Source organism: Humulus lupulus, chromosome 6 (assembly GCF_963169125.1).
Source record: "Humulus lupulus chromosome 6, drHumLupu1.1, whole genome shotgun sequence".
Lineage (NCBI taxonomy): Eukaryota > Viridiplantae > Streptophyta > Magnoliopsida > Rosales > Cannabaceae > Humulus > Humulus lupulus.
The window spans coordinates 215,713,940-215,735,184 of record NC_084798.1 but is presented as its reverse complement, the minus strand read 5'-3'; the positions used below and the strand labels follow the sequence as shown (position 1 = coordinate 215,735,184).

The 21,245-nt window shown below is 33.5% G+C and overlaps 1 long non-coding RNA gene across 5 annotated transcripts; it reads right to left on the bottom strand.

The window, feature by feature from the left end:
- Positions 1-11,214: 11,214 nt before the first annotated feature.
- LOC133783239 (uncharacterized) lies at positions 11,215-14,545 on the bottom strand. Of its 5 annotated transcripts, none has more exons than XR_009870839.1 (8): positions 14,295-14,544; positions 13,213-14,015; positions 12,538-12,687; positions 12,286-12,401; positions 12,113-12,199; positions 11,874-11,979; positions 11,578-11,776; positions 11,215-11,317 (listed from the first exon to the last, which is right to left on the bottom strand). It is a non-coding gene; the product is annotated as an uncharacterized LOC133783239 (long non-coding RNA). The 5 variants fall into 5 exon arrangements; XR_009870838.1 differs by having other exon boundaries at positions 11,578-11,979; positions 13,213-13,739; positions 13,879-14,015; XR_009870840.1 differs by having other exon boundaries at positions 11,578-11,979; positions 13,213-13,415; positions 13,879-14,015; positions 14,295-14,542.
- Positions 14,546-21,245: the final 6,700 nt, after the last annotated feature.

Sequence of the window (21,245 nt, the reverse complement as noted above, 5' to 3'; positions counted from 1 at the left end):
CATTCTGATAGTTCTTGGAATAGGCAGCTCATTGAGCAATCTTTTCATCCCAAGTATATTCTATGGATATTAGGGCTGCATCCTGACATTTCAAACAAAGTTGATGACATGTGTTGGGGGTTTGAAACTAACGACACTTATACTGTGAAGAGTGGTTACAAAAGTTTTCGGTTTGAGAAGGAGAGTGTTGAATCCTCTAATGGCCAGGTGGTTATGCACTGATGGACTAAGGTTTGGAAGATGAATCTCCCACCGGAAGTCAAATTGTTTATGTGGAAGGTTTGTCATAATTGGATTCCTATGTTTTCTAATCTGAACTCTCGAAATATGACAGTAGACGAGGTTTGCTTGGTGTGCCATAGAGGGCCAGAGGATGTGGTGCATGTTAGAGATATTTTTATTGTCTCAATGGAAAATAGGAAATACTATTACAACTCTATGCAAAATAATACAAAGACACAATGATTGATTAAATAAATTACAACTCAATACTCAAAATACAAATAGATATAGAAAAGAAATAGAAGAAGAGAATGATAAGGACTACAACTCTAAAACAAAATATACAAATAAATATGTAAAGATAAAATAGAAGAATAGAAGATAAAAGCAATGGTAGAAAAAATAACAAGAACAAAAAATTAAAACACTCGCACTCACACAACTAAAGTGAAGAGCATTGGATCACCAACTTGAACAAGGTTTACAACTTTTGCCCAAAAGCTTATTTACACATATCCCAAGCACTAAGAGGTTCTCTCAATATTGGAAATAGCTATTTGGAATAATCACATATTTTGGTGTATTTCTAGCCAGGTGCTCTAGTGGATAGAAATAGAGTTTTCTTACAAGTGAGCATTAGGCTTTCTATTTATAGAGTTTTGAGACACCCTTTGAATTTCAAATTCCACCAACATCTATGGTTGTTACCAATGATTAATTGGATGTTTATGGAATTAAAAATGAGTTTGGGGAGTTACTTGGGGTGTTAGAACCATTTAAAGTGGAAGAAAAGGTTGAAAATTTTCTGAACACATCTCTGGCTGCGGGCACTAGCATGCATGGTCGCGGCCGTGGCTCGTTGTCCCCCAGGTCGCGGCCACCAATGCCCCTGGGCGTGGCCACATGCCATTTTCAGCTCAAAAATGTCATTTTTCCAAAACGTCCTAAATCATTTCCCATCTGATTTTGTAACCTCCAAACACCTTAAAAACATGTCTCCAACAGCCATATTTCATAAAGGTTTTGTGAACTCCAGTCTCAAATGTGTAACATACAATCTACACATTATTGGGTAATATTTGGGAGTTACAATTTTGTAACTGATTTTGTAACTCCAAAATATGTCACATTTTGGCACACACATGTGTCCAATTTTGTGACTCTCAATAATATGTTACAATGTGTGACAAATCACATTTGTGTAACAAATTACTTTTTGTCACATTATTTATTATAACATTATATTTATATGAAATAATATAACAGTGCATGCGATGTGGGGTTGTAAGGGAGTAAAGAACATTTGGAGGCTTGATAATTTTCTAGACATAATTCCCTATGGGTGCCATGATCCTTTCCAACTTGTTCTGCAAATGACAGAGGTACTTACTACTGATGAGTTTCAATGTTTTTGTATTTTATCTTGGGGTATTTGGGATAGAAGAAACAAGCAAGTCCGCCATCTGTCTATTCCTTGTGATAGTGATCTTGTCCAGTGGTATCTTAGTGAGTTTGAAGATAAGAGTATTCTGTCAAAGTCCACTCCTTCTTTTAAACCGATTCCTCAGTGGCAATCTCCAGTTCCAGACACTATTTTATTGAATTGTGGTGCTACTCTTAGTAGTAATTTGTGTGGCTGTGGGCTAGGATCTCTAGTTTGGGATGATTATGGTAAGATGTTGGCTGCTAGATCCAAGTTTTGCCAGGTATTTTCTCGGTTGAGATGGATGAGGCGTTGGCTGTCAAATTGGGTCTGGAGCTCGCTAATTAACTGGAGTTATCTTCTTTCTCCCTCACGTCTGACACTCCTGTGATTATTTCTGCTATCAACAACAAGTCTGATTGGTATACTGCTTGCGCGTTAATGATTGAGGATATTTGAGAGCTTTCTAGTTTTGATAAGTGTAAAGAATTTTTTTAGTCTTTTCGTACCATGAATGGTGCGGCTCATTCTTTTAGCTTCTTTTGCTTGTAAAGTCCTGAAGGATTTTGTGTGCTTTGGTTCCACCCCTCTGTGTATTTCTTCTTTTGTTTTTTTCTAAGAAGCTGTAGGGGTATTGGTTAATAAAAGTTTTCCTTTCAAAAAAAGAAAAAAGCATACTCTTGCATGATTTTCCTGAGCTAGTTGAGAATGTATATTATTTACAATAAATAGGATTTTTTCCCTCGAACTATTACTACTATCATATCTCGCCTCTGAATTTTTCACATTGTTTTAAGTTTGCTCAAACTATTCTTGATATTGAGTTGCCGAACTTCTATTAGACACTGTTTAATATTTTTAACAGAACGATGATTTGACATTCTTGGGGCTGAGGTGGCGTAATCTGACATGGTTGGTTGAAAAATTAATACCCTTGAACCTAATTTATTATAAAATAATTTAAAAAAAGTATTCATATATTTGTTTCGTTATATACTAAGCTGTATCAATTTTGAGCCAGAAGTTTATATTTCTTTCTTCTTCTTCACTATTCATCCCTTAAAGTGCACCCGATTAGTGCCCCACATTTGTCTTTGCAAGGCAGCGTAATGCCGTATTCAAGTAATGTTTTTGTCAATAGTAGTAGTAAGAATGGGTGAAATGGAGTAGACACAAGCGTGTACACACAAACACACACACCCCCACAAACACACCGATACTGTCTTCCAACATTTACACACCCAACTGACGCATAAATATTCTTGAACACTTTGACTATGCTACCTCATGCCATCTAATGCCAAATGACACTGTACCTAATCCACCCACCACAAAATGACAAAAAAAAAAAAAAACCTTTTTTGGCGTGTATAAATAAATAAATGAATGAATGTTGTAGATTCCTTATCCTTCCAAAAATCAAACGATGTAGAAATTCATACCACGTTTCAATCGCACAATTAAATCGTTAATTGCAATTCTCCCTAATTGTCCGGCAAAACCTTAATTTTCCCCCAAATTAATCTGAAATGTTAAAGACCTCCAAAAACCGAACCTAAATTTTCCCTCCTAATAAATTACCAAATTATTATTTTAATATCAAAGGATTTTCCATCACATCCCCCAAAAGGCCACCTCAGCCACAAATATGCCACCTCAACCTCAACAATGCCACATCAGCTAAAAATTAACAAAACCCCAAAACTTAAGTGCAACAATTCATGAGAAATTTATAATAACATGAAAAATTCAGGAGTCACGATCTGGTAGTGGTAATAGTTTACGACACAAAAATTATATTTATTCTATTATTTATATACTGGCTAAACTTTATTATATATGAATCATAATATAGGAGGGATATGGGTGAATGAAAGTCCAAAAGGAGACTAGTATATAGTTTTGAGTTTGTTCACAAGCCTGTACCGGTTAATTGACGAGTATACACATTCTCATTAACTTCTATTGGGACCTTTTTTTTTCCTCCCCTATATATTCTAATTACACTCTTGTTAAAAAAAATATCACACCTTTCGTTTGGTACAAAATTACAATTTTATATAGAAATGATAAAATTAAAATGTTATTAAACCCATAATTTATTAAAATAATAAAAATATTGATACACCATCATATTAGAGAAGAAAATTAATTGCAAATTTTAATTTTTAAGTAATGATTTGTGCACGCAAAATAGATACTAAAACATTATAATCAGCGATGTGGCACTGCTTTATAAAATTGTCGGTCTCATTTTAATCAAATATGATTTGTTGAAATGCATTGTTACACCATTGAGTGTAATATTTTGGTATATATATTTTGCATGCACATATCATTCCTCTTAATTTAACAAAATTATTAAGAACAAATATTATTAAGAATTTTTTAAAAAAGCTTACCTTATAAAAAATTAGTAAATTATATTATGTTTACTTTTATGCATCTAACAAAATTAAAATATATAAAATATTTTTTTAATATTTATAATATATTTTATACTTGTTATTTAGTTTATGTATTAAAAGCGCGTGTAAAGAAATATAATAATATTGTAGATATTTGTATACAATTATATTGTATAAATAACTAGTAAAGATATTTGTATAAATTTATAATATATATATATTTATAAATAACTAAGAGGGATCAAAAGAAATACAAGAGTGTGATCTCAACCACCCTAAATAAAAATTTGACTAATTAAGTACACGTTTACTCACTAGATTTATCAAAATAAATTAGATTTAAATGGTACATCTATGTATTAAATAATAAATATGATGGGTCAGTGCCACCACCTAGATTTGCAATTATCCACGCAATACAAATTTCTTAATTTGTAGGTCTGCTAAGTACAAAATAGGCCTTAATTACAATATGTACCTATTCTAACTTAATTTTACTAATGTATTAAATCTATATGTAAGATTATTTAAGACTAGCTAGACCATCCTATAAGAAAAATAGATAATCTTTTTTGCAATAATGTCTTACCTAACATACAATGACTAAGATAAATCGGATAAAAAAAATAGCAACCTGGTTTCAAATTTTTAATTTTTAATTGACACTATTCACATTTGGTTAAGTTACTTTGTTTTGTTATTATTTAATTTTTATATTTTTAAAACTTGTGCTTTTGGTAAAAATACTTTATTTAAAAGAGTCATTTGTGTTTTTTATACTATTCATATTTTGGTTAAATATTTTGTCTATTGGTCATTTACTTTATATATCTTTAAAACACATTAATTAATTACTGCTGATAAAAGAAATTAATTAATAAATTTTTTTTGCATACCCTGCATCAAGTCTCGATTGTTTATATTTTGTCAAATGTTCATTTACTTTATATAATTTTTAAACTTATTAATTAATTGATGTTCATAAAGAATAACAATCAATTATTTACCATTTTATACTCCATATCTCTCTCTCTCTCTCTCTCTCTTTTTACATGTCCACACTCCATATCTTAGGTCTCCCTTCAATTTTTCATTTTCTTTTTTATAATTTGGTCTTGTAGTGGAGAACATATTTTTATAATAGTCTTTCTAATTATTAATTTTACTAATTTTCTTTATATTAATATATAGGAAAATTCTTTTTCAGAAAATTCTAAATAATTTACAGCATCAAAACAAAGTTGAAATAATTTATTACACTCGTGACTATTTTTTTATACGAGTGGAAAGTAACATTATTAAACTCTATTTTCAGCATTGTCAAATTTTTTATTGGTCAAAACTTTTCCAAATAAAATTCATCATGTTTAGCGCTGTCTCAAATTAGAAGATTTAAGTCAATACTTACAATGCCATGTTTACTTGATTGATTAACATAATGCATAATTGTATATATATAATATTGTTTTACTTTTTACTGATAAAGAATATTCATGTAACATCTTACTCTAAATCATTTATATGGCACAAGTAGTTAACACTATGCTGCATTTGAAATTACAAAAGTTTTTTTTAAATAAATTAATAGATTAAATTATTGTCAAACTACTAAAAGATATTGGCCCTTTAGCAGTGACAACTTTGAATGTTGTCGTTACTTTTTCGCTGCTCGAACTTTGTAGTTATTGGTAAATCCTTTAGCAGCGACAGTGAACTTTGTCACATAAGGAGGAAGTCGTCCATAATAATTGGAACTGTTGCCTCAAATTGTGAAGTAATCCATCGTATCTTTTAAGTAATTGTGGTGATCTTTTTAAATACGTTGCCACCAAAAATACTTTTTTGTCTCATCAAATAGTTCTGCAATACCTCATATCCGCGTATCGATTGTGGCGATAATTTGAATATACATTGCTGCAATAAATTATGTATCGTATGAGTACACACATTCTCATCAAGAAAAAGCGTGCTTCTATTGACACACTTTTTTTTTCTCTCATCTCCTTGCTTTCTAATTACACCCCTTATAAAATAAATTAAAAAAAAATCACACCTCTTCCTAATTTTCTTTTGGTACAAAATAATCAATTAATATCAAAACTAAAAAAAAAACAGAATCTTTCTGCTCTCATAAAATAATAAAAAAATTGATATATCTCCATTTTAAAAAACAAAACCAATTGCAAAATTTAATTTTTGAGTAATGACATGTGCACGCTAATTGGGCACAAAAATATTATACTCATTGATGTAACAATGCTTTTTCAAAACTCCGGATCTTATCTTACTCAAATTTGATTGGTTGAATTAAATAATAATTACGATGAGTTTAACCACCACGGAGATTTTAATTCTCCACACGCAATAATAAATATCTTAATTTGTAGGTCTGCTAAGTACAAAATAGGCCTCAATTAATCATTAGTTTCTACTTAGTTGGAAAATAATGTATTACAACTTCGCATGGAAACCAATGCACTACGTAGTTTAGTGGCCCTTTTCCTACACAGTACTTTAACTTAGTAGCTTATTAGGACTAGCTAGACCTTCCTACAAGAATACATAATCGTTTTCGCAATAATATCGTACCTAATATGCATGGTAAAAATAGAAGAAAAAAATATAGCACCGTGGTAAACTGAGGTGTTTCCAAACTTATTTTGTCTTCTTGTTATTTACTTTAGTTACTTTTGATATAATATAAATACTTTATATAAAAGAATCACTTATACGTTTTATTGACACTATTCATATTTTAGTTAAATTATTGCCTAATAGTCATTTACTTTATATATTCTTAAAAACTTATTGATTACTCCATACAAGAAATTATTTAATCAACTATATTGTATAATCTATATCAAGTCCCACTTCAATTGTTTATATCTTTTCCTGTAGTGATTTACTTTATTTATTTAAAAAAAAATAACCGAAAAACTCATCACACTCTAACATTAATGTATGTAATATCTTGCACATCGTAATTTTATTGAAATTATACAACAATGAAACCATAATAAACTCAATTATTTTAGCTGCAGAAGTTAGTTTTAGAGCATATGCAGTATAAGATAATAAGACATGAATATGAGTAAAATATCTTATATGGAATAACAATAATACTAAAATTATAGCACACACATGATTTAACCATGATATAATATAAGATAATGTATCCAAAGATTTTGTCACTAGTATGGAAATTTTGTCATGCAATTTCCCATAATACCCTGACTCAAGCTAGATACCAAAATATCCTTACTAGTAGAAGTGGATATTACATGGGTGGGACTCATTATGCTTTTTTGATGGACATCTACAGAATCTCACTACAAGAAAAATGCATTTTAGCAACGATAATATTAGCGGCGACCAAAATTCGTCGCTAATAATGCCAATATCAGCGGCGACAAAGCATGTTCTCCGCTTATATCAAAATGGTTTTATTTTAAAATTTACAAAATTATTAGCGGCAACTTTTTTTATATTAGCGGCGATAGTCTTGCCGCTAATAAATTAAAAAATAAACAAAAAAACGGGGGAAATTGCCCCACCATATTTTTTCAGACGATTATTAGCAGCGACATGTGTCGCCGCTAGTAGTTGCCACGTGTTTAAAAAACATCAACGACGAATATTATCGGCGACACATGTTGCCGCTAATAGTCGCTACCATAACTCCCCTCAAAACTCTTCTTCTTCATTTCGCACAACTCCCTTTCTCTCACCAGCCGCCACCCGCAGCGCCTCCCCAGCCCCTCAGTCGATGCCCTGTTCTCCCCCCTCTCCCGCAGCGCCTCCCAGTCCCCCACCCACCCGCTGCCTCGTCCCCAGCCCCCACCCGTAGCGCCTCCCCGACCTATCACCTTGTCGTGCGCCATCCCAGAGGTAACTATATTTATATATATATATGTTTGTTTTCTTAAAAAATTATATATATATATGTTTATATGTGTATAAATAAATATATATGTGGTCGTGTGTTTATATGTGTATATATACATGTATATGTTTATATGTGTGAATAAATGTATATTTTTTTATATATAAATATTTATATATATTTTTGTTTATGTTTATATGTATGTGTATATATACGTGTTTATATGTATGTGTATACATACAAGTATATAAATATATATATGTGTGCTTGTTTATACAAGTATATAAATATATATATGTGTATGTTATAATATTTTTTTTGTTTTACTAGCTTTGTTTTTTTTTTTTGGTAAAAATAAATAGGAATAAATTTTGGAGTCTTTTCATTTGGAATATTTTTTTGGATTATTTTATTAATTGGTATGTCTCTTATTTTTTATTATTATTATTATTATTATTATTATTATTACTATTATTTACTATTGTTCGAGGAGTTTGAATATCCTAAATATTCATCCATAGTGAAGTAGGTTCTGTGAAATTGTGTGTTGTGGAGATATAAGGAAGAAATTTATTGTGTGTTATTTGAATTATATTTTTTTTAACTTTTTACAGATGTCTAGGTCATTTGTATAAGGGAGATGATGCTCAATTTTTTGTAGATTTATAGGGTTAGGGTCGAGATAAGGTCTTTTATAGGGTCGGGAGTCAGGATAGAGTTTTTATAGGGTCAGGGGTCAGGATAGAGTCTTTATAGGGTCAGGGTTGGGTCGGGGGTCGAGATAAGGTCTTTATAGGGTCGGGGGTCGGGATGAGGTAGGGGTCGGGATAGAGTCTTTATAGGGTCACGATAGGGTCGGAATCAGGATGGGGAATTTATAAGGTCATGATAGGGTCTTTATAGGGTCGGGATAGGGTCGGGGTCGTGATAGGGTTTTTATAGGGTTAGGGTACAGGATAGAGTCTTCATAGGGTCAGGGGTCGGGATAGAGTCTTTATAGGGTTGGGGTCGAGTCGGGATAGGGTCTTTTATAAGGTCGGGGGTCGGGATGAGTTCGGGGTCAAGATAAGGTCTTTATAGGGTCGAGGTCGAGATAGGGTCAGGATCGGGATAGGGTATTTATAGGGTTGGGATATGGTCTTTATAGGGTCGGGATAAGGTCTTTATAGGGCTGGGATAGGGTCGGGGTCAGGATAGGGTCTTTATAGGATCGAGATAGGGTCTTTATAGGGTCGGGGGTCGGTTTTACGATAAGATAATTTATACCTGCGATATTCTTTATTGTTAGATTGAAATATAAGTTTTTTATTATAATATATTTTGGTAATTTAGATATATGACTTGCACCAGCTCGGGTCATTAGAGAATGAGGATGAATTGCTAGCTTTAGCATTTGGGTCTGATCTTTTGGCGTACTCCTATCAAACATGTATACTGAATGGGGTTCGATATGTTACACACAATCGAGATCAAATTCGTATTACACAATATAGTGGAGTGTGTGTTGCTGGGACAAAATGTTTTAACTATTATGGACAACTTGTAGAGATATTGGAGGTATCTTATACTGGTGTATATTCAGTGGTATTGTTTCGATATAAATGGTTCAACACAGACTCGAAAAAAAAACAATTACTGAAAATAATATCACCAGTATAAATGTGATCGGTGAATGGTATAAAGATGAACCATAAATACTAGCTGGCCAAGCTAAACAGGTTTTCTATCTCGATGATTTACTTAGAGGTCGAGCTTGGAAAGTTGTTGAAGAAGTGAATCATAGGCAAGTTTGGGATATTCTGCATAGTTCTGATCAAATTGTTGATATTGATATGTTGTACATGTCACAAACTCATCCAATTTTGTATTGACTGTTGAGCTTCGGGAGTTGGTTGTTCAACAATCTAATGAACTAGCAACATTCATAGGCACCATCTCTCTACCTTATTTGAATGCTCAAGATACCGATGATTTTATTAATGATGAAGAAGGAGTCAAAGACGTAGAAGAAGTTGATAACGAGGATGATTTACTTGTTGACCTTAGTGATGATGATTACACCAATCATGTTTCACCAATAGATTTTAATTTGATAAGTGATGACAGTGACTATTGTACTTAGTTCTTGTATCTATATCAGGAAAACTTTATATTTAAATAATTATATATCAGAAATGTTGAACGATTTATGGATTTATGGATTTGTTATGTTGTGGATTTGTAATCAAACACGTTAAATAATAATTATGTGGTTATTACAACTATATATTCATAAATAATATATATCTAATATTCATACAAACAAACAAATTTGTTCATATTTAGTTTAAAGATGTCAGCAGATGTAGCTTCATACCATGACGGAGATGGTGGTGGTCAAGATCCACCGGATCCTATTACGATCTCATCCACTTGTGAGTCAGGTATTTTAAAATTTATTCTTTATTTATTTCTAATTAGACATTATTACACAACATACTAAATTATATGATGCACTTATTTAAAACAATACAATAGCTCCACCAAAGAGAAAAGGTTGTGGGCTTGCCATTGAGAAAAATTTAGATGACAGAAGGCGAGAAGCTTGACATCCACTCCCCATAGTGGTTGACCCTATCATCACTACAAGAAAAAACATTTAGAATAACTCTGAAAAAGTGCTATAAAAAACTGTTTATAACACTTTATCAAATGTTAACATAGGCCGTGTTATTAAAAGTCCAAACATTTTTATAATAATTTTCAAGTGTTATCAATTGTGTTATAATTAACTATTATATAACATTTTTTCTTTGTTATAATATACATATAATATCTATTTATCAAGCTTATAAATATGATGTCAAGAGCAACTAATTATGCCTATTTCATAACATTATTTAAGAGTTATAAAAAATGTTATTATAGATTTTTTATAACATTTCGTGCTTGTTATATCATATTAATGATAACGTTTGGTTATAGTTGTAATTATCTAAACTAAGCACTATAATATGTTATAAATGATGAATTTATAACAATTTCTTTTTGTTATATTATAAATGTAATAGCATTTATTATTGTCATATATTTTAAAATAAATTATTATATTTTATTTATATAATATTTTAATAAATTTTATTATGTATATATTTTGATCAAATATATTACAAAAACAAATATTCACTAAATATTAATATCATTACATTAGTAATTAGTAATTAAGTGCAATACAAAACATTTCTAAAATATTAACTAAAAAGTTAAGCTAATATATAAAAGTAGTACACCACAAAATAAAAAAAAATAAAAAACACTTCTAAAATTTTGTAGTCGAACTCGAATCTGTCATCACTGGATCATGTGGTATACTCCGAAGAAACTTTATATAGTAGGAAGTACCTGACCAAATTTAGAACACAAACTTAAAACCAATAAACCAGGTCACAACAAGTCTAATTAACATGTCTCAAGTAAAAAAAGTTTAGGATATAATTTTTTTTTTTTTAAATGTAAGGTTCAGTAGCATAACAGCTATTTTTTCAATAAATCCTAAATTTACATAAGTAAATTACTAGCATTTGTATAGTACAAAATTGTGTTAGTGTGAGAATTTACATTAAAAGCATTGCAAACAAAACAAAAGGATCAAGAGCACAAACCTCAACCAGATGTGGAACTGAGAAATGTAGGTTTCAAGAGTAACCTTTCCAAGCCATCTACATATAAATTCTCAAAAGTATAACGTTAAAAAAATTAGAAGAATAAATGATCCTGATGTTTGAGCCTTTTTAAGGGTTAGACAATTTATATGGAGAAATTTCGGAACTGCTGGGTGAAGTTCCGCAAACTTATATAACCCTGGTAAAAAAAAAGAAGAGAAATTAAAGACAGAAAGAAGTGTCCTGTGAATCTATGCAAATGATTTATGTCATCATAATATTATCCATATTATTACTCATGTATAACACGCACGTTATAGGGATCCATGAGGTGTAGGGATGGAACTTGTTATATGAAACCTTGTCGAGCTTGTAAATGTACTCGAACCATAAATAACCAACCTACACATAGGATCATGAATGAAGTGAGAAGAATATATATATATATATATATATATAAAAGAGCCATAAAAATCATCACTGACATTATATAAGCTCATGATACTAAAATTGTTGTCACATAAATGCTACTCACAAATACGGAAACAGCAACTACAATCCCTTTGATTGAAACTCTCTTCTTGGTTTCTGTTTCCTCCAATTTTTCCATCCACTTCTCAACCTAAGATAAAACAATATTGTTCAGCTAAAGAAACCAAAAGGAAAAATAATTATTAGACAGGCGAGCATGAACATTCAATGATTTACATTTGGATGACAATATGCATATATCATTCCAATGATCCATATATAACGATCAAGTCCAGATCTGAAATGCCACTCATGCAGCCGAGAGAGATCTGGCTTTGCAGGATCGGTATACCCTGCATGGTGCAGAATAAGGAAAGATATGAGATTACTTTAGTTTTAGTCTATTTTTTTATTTTTGGCGATAAAAAATCTATTGTTAGAAAATACATATGACACATTAAATGGAAATGAAATAAAAAAAAAAATCACCTGAGTAAAACGTGCAAGACTAAAATCTTTTCTGATGTAATAGTAGGAAAAGTTGCCAAATCCAATCATCCAAACATATGCAGCAATAAAGACACGGATCACATTATATATCTCAGTTGCAGCAAAGTAATGATACATCAAAAATAGGACCTGTTAATGGGAAAAAAATAGTCATGGTCATAAGATATGGAAATTTTAATCAGAAACTGTTCGCATAAATAAATTTTCAAAATAAGAATTTAATAATTTCAAGTAATGTAGGATCAAATAAGGTTTGCAGGCTTAGTTCTCAGAACTGAATACTTTTATGGTTCCAGACTCCTAGAATAATCAAAGAAAAAGAAATAAGATAAAAATGATTTATCTTTGTTATGGCCACATGAAACTTAGTGCCATTAATTCGATCAACCAAATATGAGTTTATATATGTATGAATATATATATATATATAGAGAGAGAGAGAGAGAGAAAACAGAGAGACAGAAAGTAAAATACTATATATATATATATATATCAAGAATCGGTGAAAGAAGGTGCAAAACAGAGGTTTGTGCTCTTGAATAATTAAAGCATTGCAAAGAATTTCAAACTACTAGGAATTAAAAGCTTATTGATGCTGCAAAGCAAAGCAAAGATAATTGGATGATTTAAGTTAATTACAACTTACTGAAGTACCTTTCTGATTGAAGTATATATGCTATCCTTTGCTGTACTTGGTTCTCATGTCTTGGTACACACAACACAATCAATCTGGGTAATGCAGCCACTTATTCCCTAATTTGTACAATGCTAGTTACGGAACATAAACTATATGATGAGAACTCACTACTAACACTTGTGTTTTATCAACCTTCATATAGCCTTTGATCAAAGTGAATCTGGTAAACCCCGTTTGATAACATCAGTTCATATAACTCTTTCAGTTTCTCCACTTTGCAAAGAGAATCAATTACAATACTATATGTACATACATCAGCTAAAATTTCAGAATCAATCATGTTGATTAGGAGTCTATGGGCTTCTTCAAAACTACCAAATTATATAAGCAAATTAATATCAATCACTTGAAACTTTAAAGAAGGACCCAATACCCTTGCCCAAAGACATGTTTCCTTTTCCTTTAGTTCTATCTCAGTCTACCAATGCCTAGGCCTGTTTACCATCCCAGACATACCAATTGTTTGAGCTGCTAGCTGCAATGACTGATTTATTATCATGAGTCATAGTCAGATCAAGAACAAAACCAAGGCAACAGTAGAGTGTGCGACTTAATGATCCAATATTGGTATCTAAATGCGTGTTACGCCAAGAACAAACAGGTTTCAAAGTTAGAGAGAAAACCTGAGAAACTAGAGGCTTCGATAGAGCGATATAGGCCAGAGCATGAGCGCCTTCTTCAATCCAAAGTCGCTTTCGCTTAATACATGCTTTATTGCCTCCCTGGCTATTTCTCCTCCCTGGCTATTTCTTCCTGCGATCTAGATAGATAACAATCCCACCAAAACCATAGTCAAAACCAACACTAACACAGCTCCATCCACAGATCATCACTGTGATCACTGAAACCAATTCGATAGTTTCCCCAGAAAATGCAGGCAAAATTGAATAAAATCCATAAATTTACTCAAAGCAAAATCAATCCCCAATTTCTATAAATCGTAATTAATAAACCAAGGCAGTCCTTTTTATATAATAAACTTTCCAAAAACCAAACAGAAGAAGAGTTGAAAAACCACATTGCTAATAAAAAAACTCACAAAACGATCGAACTGGAAGATTTTTCAGCGATCGATCGAAGCTTACAAGGAAATGGGTTTAGGTTTTGGCAAAAAGAATTGGGAACTTGGGATTGGAACTAGTATAAATGAATCATGAGCTTGATAATAAGGTTATCATCACCAATTTCCGGCGATTAGATTGGCGGCGAAGTCACCGTCGGTGAGGAGAGCAAGTGGAGAAGATCTAGGATACTTCGTTCAGAGAGAGCGAAGAGTTTTTTTTTTTTTTTGTATGAACAGGCTTTATAATTAGCCTTATTATATTTGTCAGCCCAATATTCAAAAGCCAATGGTATTATTTTTAAGATATTGACCCAATTTTTCAATAATAACACTTTTCAAAAAGGGTAATTTTTTTAATGTGATATAAACTCTAAAATGTTGTAGTGCATGTACAAGGTGGTGGGAACGGAACATGCTACTTTTGTGCGTCTTTTGGGCATCCAAGTCACATCAGTGGTTCCCGGATATTACAAGGATTGGACTAGTGTCCCAAAACGGTATAAGGACAATGTCATTAGTAAAGTGAAGGTAAAATTTTTAGAATTTACTTTAATAATAATTGTATTATAATTCCATCACGACTAACATGTTTTCTCTTTATTGTAGCACATCTATCAAATAGATGGGAGGCCAGATTATACCACCCTCATCGACAGTTTCGATGCTGAGATGACTGAGAGATACCGAGATAGGAAAACTAAGAGACACACCCACTTCAAAAAGTTCTACAAAGGACCAGATGATTTGGACGAGGTCCTAAAGAATTCTCCCAAAGATGTCAACACCGATTAGTGGAAACAAATTGTGAGTTTTTCTGGAGTCCAGAGTTTATTGCACACTCCATGAAGAACAAAATAAACTGAGACCAAATGAAGCACTCTACAACACAAGGCATGAAATCATTAGCAGCCACTCGTCACGAAAAAGTAAGAGAAAATATTAACTTAATTAAGTTGTATGAATTTACAAGTTCTCTAATAACATTCTCATTTTCTTTATTAGTTAAACTCAAACCTAATTGAGGAATTGAAGGAGTATCACTGAACAAAAAATAACAAGAATTTTGTCAACGAGGATGCTGAACGAGATTATGTAAGTTTAACTTTATTATTAATTCAAATAATTATATTTTTCTTTTGTATTATAATTTTTTTTAAATAGGTTAAGTTGAAGGCTGAGACTCAGCAGAAAGTTGAATCTGGTACCGATGATTCTTCCTCGGTCGATCAAATGAAGACACTAAGTCAGGTTGTTTGTGAAAGGGGGGCCACTAGCGAGGAATTGGCCACAAATTAAAGGGAAAAGCGTTAAACTGTCCCTCTCAAAACACTCAATCTCAGGCATCACCTCAATAGTTGACTGAGGAAATACGTGAATTGGTTGACAATGTGAAGGTCATGAATTAACAGTTTCAGTATGTGTATCAATAGCTTCCACCTGAAAAACATTCGGCAATAAACGTGGAGATGCAAAATACATATCAAGCGATTTTTCGAGAAGTACATAGGCTCGCCTTCTGAAACTCAGACACAACACACGTCTGAAGCTTCAGCTTCTCAGCCTTCATCAGGCCATCCCGACACACATGCACCAAATTTTCCATCTCAACCTTCGACCCAGTTGTATATTTATCAATGGTCAATGCCTATGTACCCTCAAGCTTATCATCCTCATATGAGCGGGCCTTCATCCCAACCCCTGCTTCTTCATATGAGTGGGTCATTGTCTCAACCTCCGCCCTATCCGTATCAATACATGTATGGACCTGGACGATCATCGTTACCTCCACAATATCCATGGCCGATTCCTCCGCACATACCACAGGCACCGTAGCCACCGCATGCACCAGAAGAAGGGGACAATACGGAGGACGTCGAGGGTTTAGATGCTTTATTTATTATTGTATTAAACAATAACTTTTAATTAACAAATTATTGTATGGATATTTAATTTGGATAATATTGTATTATTGGATTATTTTTTTTAAATAAATTATTAATTTTATGCATATTTAATTTTAGTATTATTATTTTTATGCATATTTTATTTTGATATTATAATATAAAAAGTATTATTTTAATATTTTTTAATTATATAAAAGTATTAGGGGCAACCACCCCTAATAATATATAAGTCACCCCTAATATTATATTATTAGGGGCGACTTTTTATTATCAAGGGTGAAATATGATCTGAGAATCATGATTATTAGGGGCGACATTCAATTATTAAAGGGGAAATATTAATCGACATTAGCATCGAAATATTAACGGCGACTTCGGGTAACACCAAGATTCAACCCATACATAAATGTTTGTAGAGACAATATTTAATTAGTCTCTCAACAAAAATGGGCTTTCCTGATAGTTTTTAACTGTCGCTATTGAGCAATGACGACAGTCGACTAACTGTCGTATTTTCCTATGCCGGCGTAGGGGTTGCTATGCCGACAGTTAAACATTGTCGTCGTTGCTGACAATGCCGACAGTTAATAAATGTCGTCGTTGCTGGCTACGCCGACAGTTAATAGGTGTCGCCATTGCTGGCAACGCCGACAGTTAATAAGTGTCGCTTTTGCTGGCAATGCCGACAGTTAATAAGTGTCGTCGTTGCTGGTAACGTCAACAGTTAATAGGTGTCATCGTTGCTAGAAATGCCGATAGTTATTAAGTGTCACCGTAACATTAAATTCATATATATAAATAATGATTTTTCGATATATATTTTTTAAAACTTTTTGTTGATCCTCAAACTAGCCAACGACACGGAGCCAAATATACGACAGGAAATAGCACGACGCTTGAAAAGATAATCTAATGGAAAGGAAAAACACCAAGAATTATAGTGGTTCGGCCCCAGTGATTGGTAATGACCTACGTCCACTTTGTGATATTGCTATTATCGAATCCAAAAGTTGTGATTAAAGAACTAGGGTTCTTGAGTTTCGCAAACCTTGAATGTATTACAATAAGATGATGTACAATTCACTATAGCTCTTTTTCTCTCAATCTTAAGCAAAAAAGCTCGAATGAATTCCAAAAGTCCATTCCTTGAGCTATTTCATGTGTATTTATAGGCTCAAGGAGGGTTACCTATGATAACGTGTCATATCTTATCCTTAATAAATGCGTATCAAGAATAATTATGAAGAGATATTAAAATGCAGTTAATATTAGATTACAACCAAAGAAGGAAATAAATCGGGCTTCACGACCAGCCTGGTCGTGACAAACATTATCACCGATAAGGAGGCACGCCTCTAGCCGATAGTCGAACAACACCTCTGCCTTTTAACTCTACCACGTGTCAATCTATATGTAAGTAATCCTTGCCATGTCATCAATGACCTTTTTTGGGTAAACATTTGCCCCCCAAGTTTATTTATTGTGACCAGCAATAAGTAAACTTAGGAAACTAACCTTTCGTATGCCCCACGAAATCTGTCAAAACCGCCCATGCCTTCTAAAAAAATGTGACCAATCATGTCTAATCAGGTCCTTTCAGTTTCCCAAGAGTGTGTCCGACGGCCATTCCACTTCCCCGTACTTAGAAAAAAGTAACTCATGATTGCCTCTTTTAACGTGCATTGGTCTTCATAAATAATTCTCAAAGTTACCATTTTTACCTTTTACTTGCCTTTGCCTTCTTGAAGAACGCTGAAGAACTCGCGCCCCAGAGCCCAGAAACTTTTAGACATTTATACTCGGACGCCCGATAGCTCTCATCTTTGGACTTCAATCTTTACTGAGTAAGTTTTACGAACTTTCTTGTCCTTTCAGTTGCTATTCGAAACTGCCTTATGCGTGTTTTTATTTCTGAACCCCTTCATGCTCTTGGCCAAAAATTTATGGGGATTATTTGCATGTTGACAGATGATTAATAGGGTAGTGAAATATTGTTTCGTATGATTTAGGAGCCAATTTGGTAGTCGAGATTGTAGATTGTCGAAAGATCTTTTTCCCAAAAAACTTTTTACTTCCGCTTTTCATTATGTTTTTCAAACTGCTCGTATAGAACTTAGTGTTCCTATTAGAATGCTGCTGGTCGAATATGCAAGCAATGTTATTCCAACTTTCAACATAAGCTTTCAAGTTGTGCGTCTTATCTCTTCCTTTCTCTATTCGCAGCTTTCATGCAAGATCCGTGGGGAGGAGAAAGACCCATCGACGACGACTTATTGGCTCAGCTGCTTGAGGATGAGGAGCAACCGTCATCGCTAATACCTGACATTCCCTTTTCTCGTGCCACTTCAAACACTCCATCCATCCTTATCCAAAATATGGCTCGTGCAAAAACTATAGCCCAGAAAAAGAGAACTCCCCATTCTTCACATCAGTCCGCTCCTCGGGCTGAAATTCCCTCGACCAGTGGTCGAGCAGAAAATATTCCTGACCCCAATATCCAAACTCACGCTCAGCCCCGAAATGCCATTCAACCAGATGTTGAGTGGTATGTAGTACCTGAGAGCCGAGTGACAATCAGGATGATCGCCAACTACATCAAGAAATATGGACTCACGGGGGTAACATTAGTTCGACCCAACCAAGATCAACGGGCGAACCTGCCCGGAGGTGCCTTTAGCGCCTGGTCGAGGTACCAAATTGAGGCAGGGGCTACCTTGCCTCTTCATTCATTCTTTCAAGGGGTGGCCAACTATTTCGGAGTTGCCCCTTTTTCAAATAACTCCCAATGGGTATTGAATGCTTGCTGCACTCTATATCCTTTACAGTCACAAAAAATGGCCCGTGCCAACTCCTCATGAGGTTAACTATTTGTTCGACCTCAAATCCAACCTCAACCAAGAAGGTACGAGGTTCTTTCACTTTTGCTACCAGGAGACTGGACGTACCTTCTTGACCAACACCACTCACATATCAAACATGGGGAAGTACTACCAGGAGTATTTCTTTACGACTGACATGATCGCGAACAATTTACCTTTTCTCAAGGAGGTAAAACCTTTGTACTATTGGCTGTTGATATTTATTTAGTGTTTCCTCCACATTTTCTTATACTTTTAATGCCTTTCAGGCCCATGGCTGCGACCAGACCCCACTCCAGACATGGAGTTGAGATCAGCCCTCTTGGCCAGTATGACTGACGTGGAGAAAAGCGTCAAACATCTGGTCACGGAGGCTAACTGTAGAGTCCAAGAACTTTACTTAGCTAATTATTTAGTAGTATTATAGTATGTATAGTATTATCTTTGTAACTGTCGATTTTTGGGTCAGACCGGGAATTATTTGGACACTCATAGTAGTACTTATAGACTTTCTAAGTTTAACCTATAGTTTAAGAATATTAATTTTAACCTAAGGTTTGATTATATAGCTGATATTAAGGATAATATTTGTTATACTATAAGGTTTAGATGAGGACCAATAGGATTTTAAGCACATGTTATGAATGGATAATTAAGAATTAAGTGTTTTGAGGATTAAATTTAATAAGGAGTAAAGTTTGAATGCTATAGGGTCAGTCAGCAGCTTTGAATACGTTGAGGGCTTAGTCAAGGCTGTTTACTCCATTCAAACTTAGCTAAAAATGTGTAATTTCGTGTTTAAATAATCAGCGTGTGCCGATATATATCGCAGCTATAGGGGGCGATATATCGCAGCACGTAGATACGAAAAACACGAAACGATGCACGGTCGCCTCGGGCATACTGGCCCAGGCGATATATCGCCTACAGGGGGCGATATATCGCCTCCTTCAGCATAATTCAAATGTTTTTTAATTCTTTTTCCTTTCAGCCATTCAACTTCTTCATAAGTCCAGCATCTTTTGAACGAGTCTTCAGCCTCTACTGAACGATTATTCAAATTATTTTCACCTAAAAAGCTATTATTTTTATTCAAGTAAAATTAAGATTCCTTCATTCCCAAACTCTATAAATAGGACCTAGTACCCAGCCATTATTCACCTTTTACTCTAAGTTCAGAAGCTGCAAGTGCTAGGAGAGTGTGAGAGTATAAACACCTGGTTTGGGGAAATCATAAGCTTAAACATCATAAGCTTATCAAACACTTTGGGAAGTAAGGTTCTATAGTATTTCGGTTGTGGTGTAGATTGGTCTTACAAGTCTTTGAGGTAAACCAAAACTCTAGTTCATTTGTTTTATTGTATTTTCGCAAATGTAAGTTTTAGTAAGAATTTGTATGTATAGTTTCGTTAATGGTCCAAGAGTCTAGAGTAGAGGGTCATTACAGTTGGTATCAGAGAAACAGTTCCTTCGCATGAAGTTCTCCTCGATACACACGCTCAAAGCTCCGAATCTGACCGCCAAGTAAGTATGTAAGTTACTAGTCATGTTGCTTATGTGTATAGCTAACAACTTTAGTGTTTATGTTTTCAGTTAAGTATGAATGGAGCTCTAACCTATGAGGATATCCGAGCCATTAAGGCTTTAAAAAGAATAATGGAGCCAAGGAACACCGTAGGAACACTAGAGAAAATCACTCAGAGATTGATCTTGTTCCACAAAGAGATAGGTCACCTTCAAGAGTCTAAGCAAATCATGATGAGAGCTGCAGAACAATATGCCCTAGTAATTAGGCTTTTAGAAGATTTTCCTTCAGTAATTTTAACTTTAGAAGAAATATGGGAGACTATAAATAATGATGATGACTTACAAGTAGCCCTAAGATATTATTCTCTCATACTTAAGTTCACCTATGATTTAGAGTTTCAATTCACTAATGAACAACAACATAGGATCTTCTTGAATCTTCCCCGAGGAAATTTTGAGGCTCAAGACAATGATGATTATGAGGAGATAGATGACGATATGCTAGATGAAGGATCGGATGTAGAAGATCCCGATTTTTAGAATAGTTAGTTTTCATTGTTTGTTTTATTTATTTCTTTGTTTTATGATTGTAATAAGTGAAAATTTGTTTTTCCAAATGAATAACATGTTATTTTATT